Source organism: Cavia porcellus, unplaced genomic scaffold (assembly GCF_034190915.1).
Source record: "Cavia porcellus strain 051 isolate PalLab524CR breed Dunkin Hartley unplaced genomic scaffold, mCavPor4.1 scaffold_24, whole genome shotgun sequence".
Lineage (NCBI taxonomy): Eukaryota > Metazoa > Chordata > Mammalia > Rodentia > Caviidae > Cavia > Cavia porcellus.
Genome location: NW_026947507.1, coordinates 54,677,254 through 54,699,927, shown reverse-complemented (window position 1 = coordinate 54,699,927; position 22,674 = coordinate 54,677,254). Strand labels below are relative to the sequence as shown.

General features: G+C 41.7%; 2 long non-coding RNA genes across 2 annotated transcripts in view; both read right to left on the bottom strand.

Moving 5' to 3' along the window:
* Positions 1 to 3,368: 3,368 nt before the first annotated feature.
* LOC134472777 (uncharacterized) lies at positions 3,369 to 9,294 on the bottom strand. Its single transcript, XR_010042749.1, has 2 exons — positions 8,565 to 9,294; positions 3,369 to 7,301 (listed from the first exon to the last, which is right to left on the bottom strand). It is a non-coding gene; the product is annotated as an uncharacterized LOC134472777 (long non-coding RNA).
* Positions 9,295 to 14,387: 5,093 nt separating this feature from the next.
* Positions 14,388 to 22,674, bottom strand: part of LOC134472776 (uncharacterized) — a 28,103-nt gene continuing 19,816 nt past the window's right edge. The window contains exon 2 of the long non-coding RNA XR_010042748.1: positions 14,388 to 18,654. This is a non-coding gene — a long non-coding RNA (uncharacterized LOC134472776). The remainder of the gene's footprint in view (positions 18,655 to 22,674) is intronic.

The window sequence follows — 22,674 nt, the reverse complement described above, 5'->3', positions numbered from 1 at the left end:
TAGTTTGTCTGTTTTTTACAGAAATGGTGAACTTGCAGGCAGCAAACACCGAGGTCAAACATTCGAAGATATTATTAGCGTTACTAACGTCAAAATGTAGAATATTGAGTAACATTATCATTTTGTATTTAAATAAAGTTCACTATGTTGGAAGATAGAAGGAGATCAGGTTTCATATTCTCTTTAATAAATTTGCTCTTTTTTAGCAAGAAGGAATTTTTTTTCCTAGCTATTTTGCGCTGTGGTCAGAAGCAAGAAGGAGGAAAGAGAAAATATTTACTGCAGAGGTTTCATTTTTCCCCATATGGGGAAAATAGAAAAGAAGATAACTCAAATTTTACTTTGAAACCTTGTTCTCATTTGTATGTTACCCTTAAGCAGTTTGCTAATGGAGGCAATTTCAATGGCAATTTTAACTAATGGAAATATTAGCAAATGAGGTTAAACCTTGAAAAAGAAAACAGATTTTTAGGTTTGTTATAGAAGGTTTTTGGTTGTGTTCTTTGTCAAAATGCCAGTGCTGAGTGTGGACAGCTGATAGAAGGAAAATCAATAATAAGGATGTGGAAGGGATGCTTTTGCTACAAATGTTTACCTTGAAAAGCCATCAATCACATTGTTAAACATTGGAAATTTAGGTACCTAAATAATTGGGATGATTGGAAAAGCCGAAAGGTGGGGCGTCCAGTTGTGGACGGAAGCTGCTTTCTACCATGGAGAAAGCGGGAATATTATTCTCTACAGCACCACGGAGACCCAGCCGGCCTGCCCAGGTCTAGAGCCCTGGAAGAGGAAAGAGTTTCCAGATGACAACGGCTCAGTCTACTCTCTACTGGAAAGAAGGGAAAAATAGCCTCAGAATAATCAGCTAAACTAGGGGGCCAACTGTCAGGCATTTGCTTTCCTGATTTACTGATGGCACTTGGTCCGGAGGCCAGGCCTTGTTTTCTGCAGGGTTGTTCCAGGGTTTACCAGGGGTGGTGTAGGGGCTGTGACCGTGGGAGGGAGGAGCTGGGGGTCGGGAGTAACTGCACGCACTCAGGTGCTTTTTGCTGAGAAATTGCCAGGCACTTGTAGGATCAATAATTCCCCAATCCTAACACTATGGTGAAGAGCAGGTGAATTCATGAGTGAATGTAGTGTGTAGCTCAGGAATGAGCACACAGACACTGACAGCTCACCATACCAGCACTGTTTATTAGCACAATGAATGAAAATAAGTCTAAAACTTATGTTCGGTGGCCTGTTACACAGAACACGTGAAACAATCGTGGATGAGTGGTTAGGTTACATGGGATTAAACCATCAACATCACAGCACATGCTATTAGATTCTAGGGAGATACTTCTGTTGACTTACTTCCTTTCATGTCATTTCCCCTATGTTTAGAGTCAGCAGACAAAATAATATTCTGCTTCTTAAAAATAATTTTAGTAGGAAAAATGATCAAATTTGTATGCATTACACTTATTCTCGTTTATTTAAGCCAAGAGTCCTCAGATTGTACTCCTAGAAATCATGGGATCTCCTGGTCACCTTGGGAAAATCATTTTCACGGTAATATTAAGCAATCATTTGTCTTGTTTTTTCACATGTGTTGGTATTTTTCCTGATGGTGCAAAAGTAATAATGGGCAAAACTGCTGGTGCCTTGGCATGAGTCATCCCCAGACCGCAGCGGCCACCATGCTGCACATCAGAGCATCACCAGGAAGCACTGCTTGGGCTTGGGAACAGCAGGGCTGAGCCGGAATCTGCACGGGCGGCCACGTGGTCTCCCTGCTCTGCACAAAGCCCTGGGCCTCCGCGAAGGCCCACTGTCTGGGCACCGAGGCAGCACAGGGCCTCGGGGTAACGGGGAGACGCGCTGTTGAGGTGGGCGGGCCACGTTTGTCATGCGCTTTGCTTTACTCGAAGAGCCCTCGCAACAGAGAATAATTACTCAGATCTCAAAGATGTTTTATTAAAAACAAGTAAAATGAGCCGAACTCTCCAAAGAAGACAACTGCAAGGAAAAAGCTTGAGTTTTCATAGGAAACTTAAACTTTTGGAAACCGTGTATCTATCACCACAAACTTGTTGAATTCCAAACATCACATATTTGTAGACTTAACTGATGACATCAGTGATGCTAACAAATGGAATTTTTTAAATGATTAATAATGAAATGTGTCAGTCTTTGAAAATTTTTCTAACCATTGGTCTTCAGAATACCAATGCATGATGTTACCAATTAACCCCCCCCAAAATATACTGATATGCAAAAAAAGACATTTATCAAAGAATATGTTGATAAAATATCAATTGGTACATGGTAGATGAACAAATTTTAATATGTGAGATATGAATATGAAAAAAATTCCTAGATATGATTTCAGATTTCATATTGTAATTAACCTTTTTAAAACTGCCACGTCTATACTTTCAGTGTAGTATCCAAGAAGACTATCACAATTATCTGGAAAAATTATCAAGAACTCATTCCTTTTTCAATTATATATTTGTGACTAAATTTCCCTTATATATTCAAATCAAAATAATAGATTCTAAGAATGAAATATAGACACAAGCATGAAAATTCAGATTTTTTAAATAAAAGCCAGATAATACAGTTATACAGAGATATTAATCCATTTCTTACTCATATTCTTGCTCTAAAAATAGTTATTTTGTATAAAAAGTCCTTTTTAAAACATGTAATTAATTCAGTTTTATAATAGATTAGTAAAACGTATTTATAAAAGTTGTGTTTTAATTTTTAATAGTGTGTAAAATCATAAATAGTCACAGATATAACCTACAAAACAAAACTTTTGGGGATTCCCATAATTTTAGGAGTGCAAATGATCCTGAGGTCAAAAGTTTTGAGGACCTCTGAAAATCAGTAAGCTGTCTGATTTTTTTTTTTTTCCTGGCTTCCATTTTTCAAAGCCAGATAAAGAGGAACAAGAGAAATCTAAAATTTTAGAAGTTGACACAGGGCCACAACAAAACATATGGTTCATGTCTAGTCTAGATGCCCCCCCCCCCAGCCTCATGCAATCGTGGAGGCAGCTGAAGCTCGCATTTGTGACTGGTTGTTGTCTAGCACTGGGACTAGCAATGTGAGTGCTGCACCCACTCAGGGTTGGAGCTGGCATATAACATAAAGGAAGGAAGAAGGCGTGTTTTTGGCTCTTTTGCCCTTTTTGCTCTGGCTGTTTGTGGCTGTCATGAACCACTGCCCCTCAGCCACACCCCCTGCCTTGGAGCCAGCTGAATATGGACTGAAACCTCTAAAACTGTAAGATAAATAAACCTTTCCTTGCCTAATTTTGGCATCAGATATTTTGTCTCAGCAACAAGAGAAAAGTAACCACGACAAGGCAATTAATAAGAAAGAAGTTTATTTAGACAAAAGGAGAGTTCTTTGAAGACATCAATAAAATGTATAAGCCTTTGGCCAGGCTGAGTAGGTGAAAAACAAACAACATAAACAAAATCAAGAGTGAAAGGGATTGATCACAGGTCCTCTAGTCTCTAGACAGATAATAAATAAACATTATGGACAACTTTGAGTACATCAATTTGACAACTCAAATGAAATGGTCAAACCTTTAAAACCCTTGTGAATAATGATATGAGATAAAATAGAAATCTAAGTAGTCTTCTTAAGGAGTAAAATTATCAAAAACTTACCCCAAAGAAAAGCCCAGGCCCTGTAGCTTTTATTGGTAAAAGTTTTATATTCACAGAGGAGTATCCTTCCTCCTGCATAGGCTGTTTCCTACGATGCAGAAGGTGAGCATGCTTGCCCGTGTTGCTGGTGGATTCCATGCGGGAAGTAAGAGAAAGAATAAATCAAAGCTAATGCTTGGTGGGGCTCATTAGGCATCTGCTAACATGGGGAAAGAACAGGTGCACTCATGAAACCATTCAGGTGGAAAGGAGTCCTGGGTGCCCAGGGCAGTGAGGGTCAAACCTCAGTGATGTGCTCACCAGTGATGGATGCTCCCTGGGACTGACAGGACTGATGGTGGCCTGGAGGAGAAGGAGCCCAGACTGAACAGTAGAGAGCATCTTTGTTGAAGGGGCGGGCAGAACTAAGCAGGCAAAGGGACTGAGCCTGTGCGGCCCTCGCAGAGTACCAAGATCACACGGTGATCTTCCCGCCAAATGGAACCAGAAGAGCAGGCAGCACTGAATTCAGCCAACAAAAGGCATGACGGACCTGACCAGAGCAGTTCTGGAAGACTGAGAGGGATGTCTTGTTGGAGCAAATAGAGGAGAAAACAGAGATAGAGCACAGCTGCTGTCAAAGTGGTTGGTTATAAAAGGAAAGAAAGGAACTTACGGGAGTGTCGGAGATGGGAGAGCTGATGGAATTTTTTAAGGCAAAATGACGGTGGGGGGGAATCCACTGGGGCGAGCACCATACTGGGCGGGTGTAGGAGAGTTTGGCCACGGTGTGAGAGCTGAGCCCTTGAAGAGACGGGCAGAGAGGCAGAGAGGCCGACGTGGAGCTGGAAGGGGCAGGCAGGCGCTGGCAGGAAGAGGGAGCAGGCTCTCAGAGGGCTCCCACTCCGCCAGCAGAGAAGTCAGCAGGCAAACAGGGAAGAGGAGCGGGGAGGGACAGAGACAAGGGAGCAGTCCCAGGCAGGGTCCCAGGATGGCAGGGCTCAGGTGAGAACAACGGGAGAAACCCGTTTTCCATGTGCTGCTCCCGACAGCCTGAGAAGGGGCCGTTTCTGGGGTTGTGGCCCAGTGACATCCAGGCTTCCCTATACTTCACCTCCAAGCGTCCATGGGAGAAGGGAATGGCTGCAGCCCATGGCCCTGACCTCTTGCCCTGCTGTGTTCTCAGCAACCCTCAGACCCCGAGTGCTGCCCTCTCACGCACCAGGTTCCCCGGCGGGACATTGGAAACTTCTCTCTCACCCGCCTAAATAAAACACGGGGCTCATGCCCTCCAGCTGGACACCATCCCACGCCTTTTCCGAGGAGTACGAGACAGTCTGGGCCCCTCTGGGCTGGTGACAGGAATCAGCTTAACATGGCTTCTGACACCAGAGACCTGATAAGGACGAGAGCACCGTGACCAGCAGGCAGTGATGCCGTCCCGTCCTGCAGGACGTACCCTCCGCGGTCAGCTGTGGCATCCTTCTGCGCCTGACCTACAGGCACTACTGAAGTTCTCTCTTCCCCTGCCACTCAGCAAGTTGTCTGTGAGAGCGTCACCAACTAATGGGCACACGAGCCTGGCTTCACACAGATGCCTTCAAACACAGTCCTGGGCTCTGAAATCTATTGCTTGAGATCAGAACTCTCTCTGGGAGGCAGAAATCTGCAGATCTCATTCACCCGCTTCAGCTGCTTCATCTGGTATGGTCAGGAAACTGAGTCACAAGGACAGTGAGAAGCCCATTCAAGGTGAAACAAAATATCAGAACTTTCACTTGAACCTTCTTGAATCCTGACTTTGGAGCTGTAAAAACCAGGATCACTTGTACAATTTACTGGGCTTCAGTAGGAAGTGGTTTGTTCACTAAACTTGGTCAGCTCTGTTTACACTGTATTTGAGATGAACCTCTGTTTATTATAGATCTGACCATTTAACTGGAAGAAGTTTTATATTTGCATGCAAAGGAGTGGCTCCATCTCACAGAGCTCTCACAGGCCATCCTGTACTATAGCAGAAAACTTCCAGTTTGAACCCTGTGTGTCACCTTTCAGATGCAGGAAAATAGCAGTTCCCTGAGACCTGACTTAGCACAAAGGGCAGCCGACAGACGCCACTGGGCCAAGCCCTGGGCTTTGCTTCAGAGTCCTGACGGTCTTTGCTCCCCTTCGTGATCACTTTGCTTGTCTCCCTGGACTTAGAAGTGAACATTGTGTCTTGACCAGGGTTGCAGATTGGAACCACTTGGCCCCGAGAGGGCTGAAGTCTCCTGACCTTGTCCTTGCATCCCCTGAGTGTGTCAGTGATAGGAGATGTGACCTGCTCCAGAAAGCAGTTCAGTCCAAGTCTTTCTGTTACTGTTTTCCAAAGCACCTCCTAACAGCAAATGCTGGGCCTTCTGGTGGAAAGTCCGTGAATTATACTAGATCCAAGGTCACCGCCACACTTGGGGATCATAACACTCAGCGCGGTTAAACTTCTCCCTGTACCCAGGGGAATTTTCAGTGCTAAAAACAGCATCAGTGCCAGGATTCCGGGCAAAGGAATTATTAATTGGCAATCAAAAGACTCCAACTAATGTGTTTACTGAGTGTGAACAAGAAAGGTTGTCACATCCAGAAGTTCCAAAATAGTTTTCCTTCTTTAGAAAGCGCGTCTTCTCTCCCTGCACCACAGTAGGCTCTGCCTGTTCGCGTTTTGTCATTGGCCACACAGAGCCAAGGTGACTGGGGGGCGGCGCGGGTGCAATTTCTCTGTTTGGCAAGGGTGGCTGTCTGGATGTCCTCACACCACGAAAAGCTTGACAGAGCCGTCATTTCAAAGTATGCCCAGCGCGCTGGGGAAGGTGCAAGAGCTGGCACCCGGGAGATAAACAGGGAGCAGGAACGCGGCTACTATCACTGTGGCCCATTCTTCCTGTCCTCGAGGCATCAGCAGCCTGTCTCTGGGCACAAGGTGACGGGCTTGAGATATGAGTAGGAGGATATAATTTCCATGCACTTCTGAGAGAGATAAGCACAGACACCCAGAGAAACACCACGCCAACCCGAAGCTTCCGACGATGAAGTAACAGGACCCCCAGATGGCTGATTATATTTAAGGAAATCAACATCACTGGACAGGAGAGGAGAGCAACTGAGTGCCATGTGAGCCACCTCTTGCGTCCCGTGTTAGCACGCTGTGCTGGGAAAGGCTCAGGGCCAGCGTGCTCAACAAGGATGCAAATGAACTACCGCGGCAGGGCTGTGGGAACCCTATAATCCGATGGTCCAAGTCTGACAGACAAGGAAAATGAGCTCAAAAATGCTATGCAGAGGCATTTTGAAAAAGCATTTCATTAAAATTCAATATAATTGTCTATGCAGTCTTAAGACAGACTCATTATTTCACTTTCTGTAAAGTTATGGAGTGAACTGCCCAGTGTCCTCACCCACAGAGGTTTCCTGAGGTCCAGCACCTGCTGCGAGGCCTCCTTTTGTCCCACAGGGTAGTTTAAAGGGCGCAGTGCAAGGGAGGCTGAGGCAGGAGGGCTTCCTGCTGTGTTTCCTCCCAAGGGCAGGACAAGGTCCTCTGAGGCTGCAGGCAGTTTTCTGCTAGGTAAAATTTGTTAGGCCCATCAGCTCCTGATTGGCACAATCACACATCTGCAAAGATCAACAAAATAAATATGTTCAGTTTGTTATGGGAAAATAAGTGATTTTTAGACAAGAAGAGTTTGATTTCCAACAATGACAGTCTGCTTGTGTGTGTGTGTATGTGTGTGTGTGTAACACAATTCTAAGCTCTACTGTGTTCAGTTTCAAATGTACTTCATACTTCTAGATCTGCTATAAAGTCCTGAAAAACTGTATTTAAGGTTTCAATTGAGTTATTACCAACTCATGATTGACCACACATATCTAAATGTATTGAATAAAAATGTTGCCCTTGTTCAAAATTCAATTTTAAATATTGAAATTAAATTATAAAAACATTAAGTATAGCCAGGTATGGTGGTGCACTCCTGTAATCCCAGCACTTAGGAGGCCAAGGCAAGGAGATCATTGCAAGTTCAAGACCAGCCTGGGCTACAAAGTCAGCCCAAGTCTTGCTGAACTGCATAGCAAGCCCTGTCTCAAAGACAAAAAAAAAAATAATAATTAAGTATCTTCCCAATGGGACAGGGCCAGGAAAAGAAGAAAGAGTTGGAAGGAACAAGAAAGAAAAAGGGAAAGACAGGAGGAAGGGGTGGGTAGAGGAAGGAGAGGGAGAGAGGGGGATTTTTGGTGATGTTTGTCCATGACGACATCTTCCCCCAAAGCCCCACTGTGTACCCCTTTTCATCTCTCTCCAGAGACCATGAGTGATTCCCCTCCAGCCTCTCATCACCCAAAGAGCACCCAGAAATACTGCTGTGCTGACGAACTGGCAAATACACGAATTGAAAGCCATGCTTTAACCTGTCCTTGGATTCATATATACTTATCAGCCAAGTATTGGCTACCAGAAAGAATTCTCTGGAGAACAGGTGGGGCGGGAGACTTCAGGGTACCCTGGCACTTAACGCTTGTAGCACAACATTTATGTGTCCTATGGGATACAGGGAAGACACCGCCAGGCATGGTGTGACTGGATTCCGCAGGGGGACACGCCTGCCAGAGCATCTTTCAAATTATCAGCGAGCCTCTCTCTGAATGTCCATCGTGATAAGACTTCTCTGGGAAACACCGAAGCTCCCACTGCTGATGGGCGCTGACCAGTAGGGACTGGCCCCTGTGTGCAACCCGAGCCTCTTTTACCCTTGAGCAGAAATCGACAGCACTGGTTCCGTGTTCCCAGAGAGCACACAACAGCTCACTTCTCCTCCTGCCTGGTACCAGAAAGGAGCCACTGCCTTCTTTCTGTGATCACTCACAGTTCCTCCATACCTGGCAGAGCCTTCTGCAAGAGCGGCTCCGAACCATGAACACAGCAAAGCACAGGCTGGACCCATCCTCAGTGGACTCTGCGCAGCTGCAAAGTTACTCGTGGTGGAAATGTAAGGGGCCAGGGCTCCCCACACTTTGCAGCCACCACTGTCTGATCTCAGAGAATCTGGGACGCAGGCACATCTTGCAATACTGTCATCTCTAGTCACAGGCCTTACAACATTCACGTCATGGAAATTTTCTGCCTCAAGTCCGAAAACATCTCTGTGTGAACTCTCATGCACCCCTAATTCCTTGGCAGTCCTTTACTAAGAAGCCAAATCCCGAGGGGTTGATGTTCAGGCTGTGACCCATGGTTGAGAGCAGTGTTCAGTAATAAAGATTTGATGAAACTTGTCAGGTTCTCCCTTCGTCACACCCGCAGGTAACACATTGACATGAAGGTAGACCTCACAGCACAAAAGCTTCACAACATACTGAAGAATCCAAATTGCTGCTTATTAAGAAGTAAGTCACATTTGTCCCTTTTAATACTGAGAAAGTGACACTGGGGAATGTGGTAAGAGGTAGCTAAAACTAATATTATTCCATATACAATCTATATCTAGAAATAACTTGAGTCTGAAGAAGCTAACAACTGTTTACAGAATGGTTTAAATTGTATTAAAATGTAAAAGTAAAGAAACTAGAACATGTCTTGTTTTTCCTATGAAGTAAACATTAAAAATAGTCTTTGATCTCTCCAATTTTTAACTGTGTATATTCTCTTTTGAATTTTAGGATCTGATCCACAAATGTTACCACCTCATGGATTTCCCAAGGAAATCCTGTTCCAAGCAGATGGTTCATCTATAAAAAGATGTTTGTCAGTAATATGGCAACGTAAACAAGAGAAACAGAAGCTAGGGTCTAGTGCTTAAAACAAATTTGATAAACGCAGTAAATGCTGTTCCCATCACAGCATTGCACACAGCAAAGACATCGCAAACCTGTTTGATTAGAGCTGCTGTGCTGTTGGGGAAGGATTTACTGACCCTTCATCTTATACTCTTATCTTTTAAGATTCATCATCAAGTCTCTTGGGCCCTGCCTATGTCACTTTGTTTTCTGTGCCCTCAGCACATGGTTACTGTATTTCTGGAACAATGAGAGACACTGTTCAGAGCTGTCAGTGCAGTGATGGGAAGAGACAGAACGAGGTTCCAGTAGTGCTTGTTAATGCCCCTCCTGGGAGCTGTCTTGCCCTCTTGCTGCCTTGCTGTGGTGACCTCTGCAACCTCACGCTCTGGGTCAGAGCCCCGGCCTGCCACAGGCTCACTCAGTGTCACTGGTTATTCAGGATCCCTGAAGTGGGCCTCCTGTGAGCCCAGAGGGTGACTGAAGAGCGCTTCCAGGGAGCCGGAGGAGATGAAGGGGCTGAGTGTTCCTTGCGTGTGCAGGGCTTGGACACACTGGCGGGGATGCGTTATTCTGTTTTGAGAACCTGCAAAATGAGCTCAGGGTCCTGTCCTCTGTCATAGCTCTTTCTCAGTACCTCCGGGAGGTGCCACACAGGGAAACGCGCTGGGCAGCCTCTGCACACCGTTAATGATTAGAGTGAGCCTGCCTGTCTGGAGTCTTCTGCAGGATTCCCACACCGTCCTCCCTGTTAACTTTATAAATCATTTTTAATAATGCTTTCAAGGTGTTGGAATGTGAGAGCCCTCCCTTGCTGGCCTCTGTCCCCACCTCAGTATGGCCTGGGCTTGTCCAGGCTGGAGCATGATGCTGATGCCCACCTGATGGCTTTTGTTTTCCCCAGCGGCCTCTACCTATTTCTTCAGAAACCAAGGAGGAGCTGGTGACTCGGTGTCTTCCCTGCTTTGGGGTTTGCAAGTATGTTTTGAACCCGTGTATGTGCATGGTACCTTTGGTTCTGTCCCTTTTCTATCCAAAAATGAATGTTCTGGAAACACACAGCTCATCATCTCTGTAACATGACATGATTGTCAAGGCTGTGGGTAAGGGTGAGGCTTGCTCTTCATGCGAGCTGCCCAATGCCCAACACTTTCCAAGTGCTTGCTGGATTAATAAAGAATGTGCCTTAGTGGCCCAGGTCTCGGTTGTCTTTTAGTAGGAGATTAATTCTTGGGCATATTTACTTTTATTTTACACAGAATTCTTTAGATTATGGTTATGTAAGCTCTCAACCTGCAAAAAGATGTTTGAATGATACATTCTCTCTGGCTATGAGAGAAAAATGTTTTCAGATGCCAGCCAGGCAGTGACACAAAAAATCACCAAGAATGCCTGGGACCCTTAAAGGCACAACAGAATGAGGTATTTGGAATATTCAGTGTAGGACAAACAAGTTTTCTAAGTGTTTCTGTGCATTTAAGCCCAATGTGAGAACTGATATCTGAAACCAGCTCAGTAGCTACAAACCTGAATTCTGGGGTCCAAATGCTGAGATGGAAACTTTGGGTCCTCATTTCCTGACCATGCAACTTTCCAAATGTTTTTCCTATCTGTGCTTTGGTTTCCCCATAAGTAAAAAAGGAATAATAAAGTTTACTGCTCTTAGAATACATGAAGACAATAATGTTAATCACGGTCGTGTGTGCCTACATGGAAATTACTTTAGACACAGAAAAGTATAAACAGTATTTTAGAAAAGTCCTATCTAAAATAAATTTAAAAAAAAAAACAGGATGTGGGACAGGAAGTTGGTATTTATTTAACTCCTACTGATTTTAGGTGACAGTTCCATTCCAGGCACTGCAGTAGGGACTATATATAAATTTCTTCATTAAAAACAGTGCTATCATTTCTGTTTTTATATGTGAGAAAACTAAGGCAGAGAGATTGCTCCCATCTATTTACTCAGTCACTCAACATCAGTTAGAATTTGACTGTCTGCCGCGGGCAGCATAAAAAGCAGAGCCAACTTTGAATATGGATGCCTTCTTTCATTTCAAAATAGCATTTCAGTAAACTTAGTTATTTTCTACACTAGATAAGTAATTTATTATTTTTACACATAGATATCAAGTGTAAACCTTCAGCATAATAAATTAATGTAATCATAGTTACTGAGTATGACCCAATTAATGTTCAGAAGTCATCTACATATGAAAAAAAGAAAGGGAAAAATACACCTAAGCCTTTCAAATATTTCAATATGGGTTCAAATTGTTATTAGTTGTCTAATAAGGTGTTTGTATTGTGCTGAGTCATGATTTCATGCCAGTAAATATTTCTTTATAAGTGTGTAAATATCCTTAGGAACCTTGAAATTTCTATCACTATCCAATAATTTTCTTTGTAATATTTTTTCTAGTAGAATTTAACATTTTCTGTCTTTTGCACAAGTTGTAGATTTTTAAAAGTTTTGGAATCATGTAGACAAAAATCTAGATGTCAATGCTATTTTAGTGAGACATTTAATAAATATGATGAATTGGTCTACTTACATCAGCTGTCAAAGCTGAGGTTACATTTCTGCTCTTGAAGGTTGCTTTGATTGTGCTGAATGTTTGAGATGAGATTCAAATGGGGTTTATTTCCTATAATTCCCACTGAGAAGGCAATTTCCTGGCTTAACTGCTCTCTTAGCAAAAAATGACAGATACCAGAAAGAGAAATTTGATACAGAGATTTTAAAGTTTTATCCATATTCATTACTTTACTGTCTCATATCCAAACCATCACTGACACAGTGGTGGAAACCACGGTTTCTTAATTTCACAGTTCTCAGAAGTTAACTTGCAAGGTTCAGATACTGGCGCTTACTTAGCTCTGTGGCCTTGACTAAGGCATTTATTTGGTGATGAGTCTCTGCTTCTTCCTCTGTCATTTGTGTTAAAATAGATCCACCTAACAAAAATAGGGCAAACAAAGTTAATTCACATTTGTATCAGCTGTTTGCAGCTTTGATGATTTAAATTTGGGGAAATAAGAATAAATGTCACAGGTTATTCTTGAGTTTCCAATTCCTGTTGAGCCCTGAACTCATGTCTCCTTGGGGTTGGTGCTGAGTTGAAATAAATGGAAGAAAATCATGGGGCACTCCAGGTCAGGAGCTGCTGTACCCTGGGAGTGTTTAGTGTGTAATAAATGGCAGGGCTGATTCAGGTAGAGTGGGTTTTAGAAAAGCATTCCACTATCTCCACCCCTTTAACCACCCCTCTTGGCCTTGTGATTTTTTTGTTTGTTAGCGTGTGCTCTCCAGGAATGAGAAACAGGCAGGGAAGATCAGAGACTAGATAGATGCCTTTCAGGTTAATTGAAAAGAACAGCGCAGTCTTCAGGATTGCCATGGTCACCCCATTTATCACCGGCCCATTTGAAGGTTCCTCAAAAGCATCAGCACTTGACCAGCACCAGACAGGTGGCAGAGACAGCTGCTCCCCCTCAAAGGCCGGCAGATCTGCTGCCAACCCAGTGTCCCTCCACTGTGGATCATGGCTGGGTCTCCCGTCAGGAGCTGTGTGGCTCTCTCTCCTCCCCAGGGACTGTTTCCTGCTTGCTGCTTCCTGCTTCTTGCTTCCTGTACAGGGCATTTGAGGCCACTGGTCTGCAGTCACAGTCTTGTGTCTGTTCAGACAAAGACAGAGTTGGAGCCCCGCTGGGCAGAAGGAAACCTGCAACACAGCCTGAAGATCAGCCCTGCACAACACAGCCAGTGGTGCGCGATCCTCTCTCATAAAAGCTCTCCTCCTCTGGGCAAATCCTTTGCTCAGTATGATGACCGCTTCGCTGAGCTGATAGTCCAAACTCACAGCTGGGTGTCCTCTTTCACCTCCACACCCTTGAGGAGGGACATGTGCAGAACTCTCCTGTCACCTTTTTGTTAAATATCATCCATGCTGATTATTGCTTCATAGTTCATAGAGGTTTACATTATTAGGCTTAATTAGTACAGCAACCCAGTAGGTACCTATGGAAAGATAATTCTGCTGGTGTGACTGCTGTATATAATAATTCATGTTCCACCTCACCTCATGTTGAAAATGTACGAAGTGATGAAAGTTTAAGCCTAGGTTTTCAGATGAGTACACAGAGAGGGCCTAAGGAGAACAAGACCACACAGGTGATTGGTTGTAAGTCAGTTAACCCAGGTCTCTTACCTACACAGTCTAAGCTTTCTCTGTCTCCTCTACCCTTTCCTCTCCCTCTTCTCTTGAGAACACTTATTCTTGACTTTATCCTCATATGTTTACTTGCTCTATGTTTAGAGACTATTTCAGCGGCTGAACTGTATCTTCTTAACATTATGAGTTTCTTACTTACTTTTTTATTCTTCCAGTTCCAGAGCAACACAACAGAATAGTAAGAGGAGCAGGAACAAAGGCTCAATGTTTTATGTTAAAGTGACAAGGACAATGGGTTAAAACTCTTCCCAGAAAGTGGTAAATACTAAGTTATGCCAGGAATTAAGCTGTTTCTAAGATCTCTTAATCTACATCTACTCTCCCTCACTCATTTTGTTGGAAGAACTTTAATAACTGGAATATCAATTACAGTGTTGTTCAGCTCTAACCACAAGACATAACCCCGAGGCCAAACATTACTTTTGTCTCTATTTCCCTTCTCTTTGTTATTATTCCTATTCACAAGTAATCTGCATGTAAAGGACAACATTTTCTTTGAGAAGACATAAGCTGAATTTCTGTTTGAGAGGTTTATGAAATGACACAAAGTAGCATGTATGTTGGAGCTCAATATAAACCCAAGTACAGAAGAGAATGCTCAAACAGTTCAGGGGTGATGCGCTAGTTACCCGTATGTAAGAAAGACTAAGCATCTCAGAAATTCCTGAATAGAAAGCTTAAAAACCAAAAATAAAAATAAGCAATTTATTTTAGGTAAAATTATAAAAAAAAGTTTTTCATTATTTATAATACAATGAAAATGCAATAATTTGCATTTGTGAAAATCATTGTACTTTTCAAATTTCCATCATAGCAACTCAAATGCAGTTTCCAATCTTCAGATCTTATTGATAGTGATAATTCTTAGAAACTACTGAAAATTTTTGATACATACAGAGGAATCCAGAGGAAAGAATTTCAGTGTTTCTTGAAAAAAAACCTCCCCAGGGGAAACAATGGACAGTAACATGGACAAGGTCAGAGGACCCAGCCTCCTTTGCTGCCTCATACAGAAAATGCATTTGTTTGTCTCATGAGTTTCTGTTTTACCTCATTTTTTTATGTACTTGGCCCAATAATATCCTGTTCCCTCCTGATAAATTTCACAAAGAAAGGAAAAATTCAGAAGCCAGCATTTCCTGAGGTAGTAAATCACAGCGTGAGGAATTCATGTAACTGTCACCCATTGTCCTCGACATTGATATTTTTTCCTCTTTCTGTCTGTGTGTCCCTCACCACCTACCACATTTCCCCACACCTGGTGGTTCTCTCAGTTGAACAAAGAGAAGGTGAGTCAAAGAGAAACCAAAATGCAGACTCATCAGCCATTGACTATATATTATGGGCTAATCTACTGATAATTGAAATGTGGCTACATTTTTTCCACATTTTTCAAAGGGACAAAGATATTATTGTCAAATAGATATTTTGCTAATAAAAAATTGGCTCAGAAAATAACAAATTATAAAGAAATTGTATCCTTGCATAGAAAATTATATGGAAAGTCAAATCTTACCAAGTGTCATATTTTGTGGTTCTTCTATAATGGAACAAGACAAGATGGTCTTCAACTCGTTTTTACTTAACATTTAAAAAAAATTTTTGTACTAAGGCCTTGGATCTGTACATAGGAAAATTCAGAATTAGAAAATAAAAAACTGGATCAGCATCTTTAATCCAAAAGTGGGGAAAGAAGAAAAAAGCTAAAAATTGTTTAATTATATGACTTTTAATCATTGAGGAAGTCAAAAATAGAAAATGAAAAAATCAATTCTAATTTTTCAAAATTTTAAATTCTGTATCTGTCATTCCACTTTAAATGAAATACTGGCTTCTTGTTATAATTTATACTAAAATTATTCTTTGTTCTTTACAGAGAAAAGAAAATAACCCTATATTTAGTAAGATTTCAAGAATAGGATTTAGAGAAGAGCCAACTTTTCTGTATTTCTTATAAGCTGGAAAACAATATTTGTATAAAGAGTAAGATGAATATCTATTTCTTACAAGAGACTTTGATATCACCAATTTTCCTATTCAAGATGGCGCCATGGGCTGGGAATGTAGCCCAGTGGTAGAGCATTTGTCTTGTGTCCACAGGCCATGGGTTCAATTCCCAGCACAAAAGTGAAGCCCCTTACAAATATCTCATCACCCAGACAGAGTCTTGAGATAAAGCCCAAAGTCTGTCTTGGTGGAGAATATTTTGACAATTCAAAGATCAGTCATTTGCTGGTCAAGTTCAAACTCAGACCAGACCAAAAAAAAAAAAAAAAAAAACAGGAAAGATACACTAGAACTATCTCTATTCGGTTTGTACATTTTGCAGCAAATCAGTCTTTCTCCCCACATTCAGTCCAAGGTAGACTGACTCATTAAAAGATTAATTTGACTACACCTATCCATTCTAGCTCCTATAAAGCAGAGCTGTAAAGATTCCAAACTAGAGAAGGCTCATGTCCTACATTAACCTTCCAAATTCAGAAAGTCCTAGATTTTAATTCATTTCAGACTGTTTCTTATGTTCTGGAGGGTTCTGTCTGGGTTATCTGCCGTAAATTTGAAAGCATCCAGGAGTTGCTACTGCTCTTGGGTTTTACATCCACTGAATCCTATCTAACATGTGCTGATGTGGTAATGGCTGCTATTATTAGGCAAAAATTCTCATTCTTATCCTAATGCTCAGCATACACAAAAATATATTAACTAACCAGCTCACTATCTTTTGTCAAGTTGAAGAATATAAGAAAACTTGGATAAGAACTTGTTGGACAAATGTGAGTTCACAGACATAAAAATATTAATTTAGTTTTGACATTAATGTTTGCAGAGTTCTCAAAATGTATGCTCATGAGAAAAACACAGGCAAAAAATGACAATATTAAAATAATTTATGACAAGGGAAGATAAAAAACACATGCTTCAGGAAACTGAAAAATACATCAGTGATTAAAAGTAGAGAGTTCAAAATGTCTTCCAAGAAATTCACACAAATCTTTCCATAACAGGGAAATGCCAGATTAGAAACACCAAGTTATAGTCCACAGTGAAGACAGAAACATGTTCTTGTCCAGTTGGGAGCCTAAGAACCTTTCAAGCAGGGAAAAAAGAACACCAATAAAAAGGAAGAGCAGTGTCTATACCTCTACCACTGCTGCTCTGGCCCCGGGGACCAGTTAGGAGAGGACCTAGGACCTCTCAGGGGTAAAGTAACTCCACCCTCAGGGGTCACTTCCAGACTCAAGACCAAGCAGGCGTGGCCATACAGACTCAAATGCATATGACATCACCCATGTCGCAGAATTCAAAGGACCGCCATCTGTAGCTAAGTCAGCATAGTGGCGGTTGAAGAGCCTTGTTTGAGATACCATTTCTAACTCTTGTAAGTTCTGAAACATGAATTTTTTTCAGTACCTAAACTACTGGTGAATACAGTCCAAGTACTTCTGAAGAATGCCTTCCTTAAACTGGCACCATTAACACATCATGGTTTAAACTACTTATTTTTAGAGGATTTTTATTTAGGCTCAGTATTCTAATGTCAGTTGCAATGACTCCTTTATTCGTCTCACAGACTGCCCTTCTACCCAGTGTCAAGAAGGAAGCACAAAGCATGCTTTGGCTGAGTTTGGGTTTGCTAACTTCACGAAAATTGGGGTGCTTCCCAGGGAAAGGAACAAGAAGCATTACATAATCTGATATACCAAAGTTTCTGCTTAGCAACAACCTTGTGTGAACAAAAAATGTATTCAGCTTGAGTCATTCTCATGAGCACCAGAGAGGCTTTTGGAAGCCTAGAATATCTTTGAGCCACTACCGAGGCATGCCAATTTACAGGGCTAGAAAAGCAAATATGCTAATTTTTGTAAACAGCCCCTCTTGGGACAAATTCTGGAATACTATGATGAGAGAGAAGGAGAGTACATCTCTGTTATTCTTGAAAAACAAAGCAGCTGATCCCAATATTCTAATTAAATGAGGTTCTCTGGAAATCTTACTTCAACCATAGGGCTGGTATTTTTCAAAATGCTTATTGAGATGTGAAGCTTTTGTGGCTCTTTGAGAGAAGCTGAAAGTTTTGTGTTTCTATGGTACTGTTTTCCCTCTCTTGAAAATATTTTTGGTGACCTACTTCAGGAGAACTCTTTGAAAGAAAGAGAAAGCTACTTGGAAATCCTTGCCAACAGCGCCAGCAGTTCAGATAGTTTACTAAAGCATCACTGATGCCTCCCCCTTCTATTTGTGTCCTACACAGCTAGCGAAGAGGAATTTATTATTATGGAAAAATGTGTGCGAGTTCTGAACAGCTGTAATTTCTGAAATTCCTCTTACATGGGCTTTAAAAAATCTGTTTTTTATAATATTTGTGCCACCTGTTCTATTAAATATGATAGAATGTGGTGTAGTCTCTTTCCTGTCTAGCAATCCCCTCAACAAAGACAACCATGAAACATTCCTATTTCCCATGTATCTGCCTTTTCTCTTTATTTTCATCATTCCAAATGCATGTGGCAATTTCTGTGATTGCTGACTTTTCTTTAGTCCTCAGCACAGTGATGTTTCTGAAATGCTGCTCAGTCTAAAGTCCTCAGGGTTTCTTTGCACACAGTGGGCACTGAGTTGTGCATTCCAGCGGGGTGGAGATTTCGGAGTCTCAGGGCACCAGAAGTGAGGCGCAGCGTGAAACCGAGGATGAGAGGGTGCTGCGCGGGAAATGTAATGCAGAGGGAGATGCTTAGGCCAGGCAGCACCCAGCGGGCTGGCCCTGCACCCTCGCCACCAGTGCCAAGGACATAGAGACGGCAGGGGTCCCCCACAGCTGTGGTCCTCAACCCTCACAACGCCTCGGGTCCACTCCGTGCGTCCTGGGCCACCAGTGAGTTGTCTGGGCTGCATCCTCCTCTGCTGCCGTGGTCCTTGGCGTAAGACACACTTTTCTCATTCTTGGTTCCCTGATTCTGTGCAAAAATAAAGAACAAGAAACTTCATCTGGGGCTCTCGTCAGCTGGTCAGACTTAGGAACCCCAGCGCTATTTGAACATCAGTTCACATAATTTACGATGTCCACAAACTAGGGTGAGATTTTACTGTGTAAAATCGATATTTAAAAATCAATTTTATTTCCATTTACTAGCAGTGCTAAATTAGAAATTAAAATCTAAAAACAAGAGTCATTTATAATAGCTCCAAAAAAATGAGCCACCACATATAAACTACTAAATGCAGGAAATAGTTATATGCTGAAATTATACACTGCTGATTTGAAAATCAGAGTATTTACATAAATGACATTTCTTCAAAATGCATTTTTCTTTTGCTTGAAAAGGTTTTAAAAATATTTGTTCTAGTGTGAGTTGACTAATTGAATTCTCTCAGCCCTCGAATGCATGAAAACATTTTTTGCCTTCTTTTTAAAAAAAATTGCTCTTGGTGAAATTTTAGTCTGAGTTTTTAGTGCTTTAAACATGTATCATGCTCTATCCTTTCTGAAGAAAAACTGGCCATCACTATTGACTTTGTTCCTTGGTACAGTACCTTGACAGAAACCTTTCAAGATTTTTTTGTGACTGCTTTTTAATCATCTATAAGTTATTTACCTTGCTATAACTCTAAGTTAAATTTTTCTTAAAATGTGAAGTTTTTTCAGCCACCGTCTCTTCGGTGTCTCTTGCTTTTCAACTCCAGTAAAACAGATCATTGACATTTTGTAAAGATCACCGACGTTCTGTCTACTCTTTTTCCTCTCTAGATAGTTTATGTCGCAGTCTTTTCCACTGCAATCTTTTCTAAATCTTTCATTCCACAATATCCAATCAGTTACAGTGCACTTTTTCTTTCAGACATTGTAGACTTTATTTCTAGAAGCCTTACTTGAATCTTTTTGAACTTCTATGACTCTACCTAACATTTTTATATACAGAATATAAGTTCCAGCTTTTAATATCCTTACCTACAAATTCTGCATTTGTTTTATTTCTGGGTAGATTTTAAGTGATTATTTCCCTACTTGTCATGGATTGTAGACATCAACTTCTCTTAGTTTTGTCTTAAATTTCAGACATTAAGAATTGACCTTGTTAGATGTGAGATATTTTTGTATTGCCATAAGTATTCTTGATTCATTTTCCTCTGGGTTTCAGTTATTAAGAAACAGATTCCCATGTATCTTATTTCAAAGCTTTGCTTTCCCGGCCCAGATTAAACCTTTAGTGTGGGGCTGTCTCCCATTAAGGAACAAGCCGCTGCATACTAGCAGCTATCTTGGATTTTTCACTCTGCCAGCAGGAAAATGTCCTTCTCTGGGTGCTGCAGGGCTGACAAGGCTCCCTCCCCTCCAGTGCGTCTGTTTTGCTCAGATGGTTTCCCTGCACATGTGAGCTGGTCACGCTTCAGCTGAACACTAAGGCGTCATCTCACACGCCACACCTCTCAGCCAAGCAGCCCTCTGCTCTCCAGTCCTCTACCTATAATGTCCAACTGCCTCCCCGCCCAGACGGTCAGCTCCACTCAGGGGTCTCCTGGGCACTCCCAGCTTTCTCACTGTGTGGGGCCAAAGGCTCAGTCTCTACGAGGAGCTCAACTGGGAAATTGAAGCCTCCTTCGTTTGTTCCCAGTGTCTCAGGAATCACTGTGCCATGCTGTCTGGCGTCCAGTGTCTTAAAAACCAGTGTTTCCTGTATTTTGCTATTATTTGATTAAATCAAGCCTGATGATAAATCTGATCCCTGTAACTTCATCTTGCCAGAAGCAAAGTCTCAAGGGGACCACTGAAAGGGCTTCATACACAGACCTAACTTCTAGGTTTATCCCTCTTAAATTTTATTATGCAACTTTCTTTTTAAAATTTTCTGTCATTTTAAGTATCATCAGACTAGTCCTCAAATATCTATTTTTAGATGGGAAAACTAAGAATAATAATTTGAGTTATAAATCTACTTTATGTGAAGTGGAACATCAAAATATGTTTAGTATAAACATAATTTCACAGTTGAATAAATTATCACCAAGTACAAATCTGTTTAGCACCAACAAATTAAGGACTCAATTGCTGGCATCTCCTCAGAAACTGCTCACAAATCCCTGGCAAGCCACACACATGCACACGCATTGCACTTATCTGGCTTCCTTTCCTCAGTAACTGCTGTAAGTTCTACAGAGTTAGCAGCACGGTGTGACGTGGCTGGTGGGGATCTTACCGAACTGGCTGGGTACCTCCCTGGAAAGTTTTGCTTAGGATCAGAAAGGGATCCAAGGAAGAAGAAGAAGGAAGTAGTTTAAAAATTTTGTGCATTTCTAAGAAGAAGTAACTTTTGGCTAATTTAATAGATCATACACACACAAACTGCTTCACATACACGGGAATGAAAAGGAAATAAGATTATGAAAACTATTAAAATTATCATGAAATATAAAATTCCATTGGTATTAAATTTAAAACTACTAATAAAATAGATACTTTTCTAGGAAAAATGAAGCTATTATTTGAAAAGAGAAAATCAAGTATCTGACTACACAATTACAAAAGTTTAATGTTCTTAGGAAAATTATTCAAAGAATTATCTTAGTTTCAATGATTTTATCAATGATTTATTTCAGATTTTCAAGAAAGAGATCATTTTTATTCTGCAGAAAACGTGAGGCTTGGAAAATGACTTAAGTTTATCTTACGAAGTTTTAGCTAACATAAAAATCTATGCATTAATCTCAGAAATGTTAATAAACATATTAAAGAATTTCACATCAAATAGAATATGACCAGCAAGGAATTACTTCATAAATAAGCAAATAATATGTCTGTTAATATACTTAATTATATTAATAAATTAGTCAATAATTTTCCATAATAATAAATATTGATTTATTAATTTATTAAACAAACATTTTTTATGAGATCAGGTGTGTTCAGGGTGGTAAGGCCGTAGACAAACAAACATTGTTGAAAGACTTAATATATGGTAAGTACCATTTAAATTCTGAAAATACAGTATAAATAATGCAATATCCCTGCCATCATAAAATTTACATTATAGTGGGCAAGAGAGGCACTAAACATCTTTGAAGTGAAAAGAATAAATGTTACACTGCCATGTAATCTAAGAGCTAGGAACAAAACTGTAACAAAGTGAGGGGAAAGAGAGTCACAGAAAGAGGCCACCACCTGCTTGGAGAAGCTGGTCTTGGAGGGGATCCGAGGGCGACACAGAGCGACTGCCAAGGGGCTGTCTAAAGGAAGCTCCCAAACAAAGACAGAGTAATCTAAAAGTCTGTAGGAGAAAATGGCAGAGTACCTCTCGGGCCGAGGAGAGTCACCTTGGTAGACAGGACTCCTGGGAGGGAGGAAGGGACGTGAGCTGACGCCAGCGAGAAGGCAGGAGCGGGCATTCTGCTCCGTTGCCCTCACTCGGGTCCCTGGCCAACCAAGCCTTGCAGGTGACTACTGGCACCAGGGTGACCCCAGGCCTCCAGAGGCAGGAGCCTCTGCCAGAGCTCACAGGGTCACATTTCACAGTCCCACAGGGACAGAGCGCGCAGCCTCGGGGAACAGGATGCCTTGAGAAGTGAGACCCCAGATTTAACAGCTCCTGGAGTCAGAGGGAAAGAGACCAGGGCAGCTTCAGTCAGAGCCAGAGAGGCGTTAGTCAGAGCGTAGGTCACAGCCAGGAAACTCCTCGGACAGGCGTGCACAAAAGTACAGCACGGAATGCACACAGCGTGCAGCTACAGACTGGGAAGCTTTATGGTTTTTCAAAGCAGAGTATTTCTAACTAACTTTTTCTGTTTTTAAACTTTTTATCGGTACCAGGGATCAAACTCATGGCCTGCTTGCAAGGCAGGTGCTTATGCCGCTGAGCTAAATCGCCAGCCCCTCTAACTAACTTTTTAAGGGTTATGCTGGACTAACAAAAAATGGTACTCAGATTAGAGAAATAAAAATAAACCATTTATCCAGAAAGTTACCCATTCAGTTTTTTCCTCAG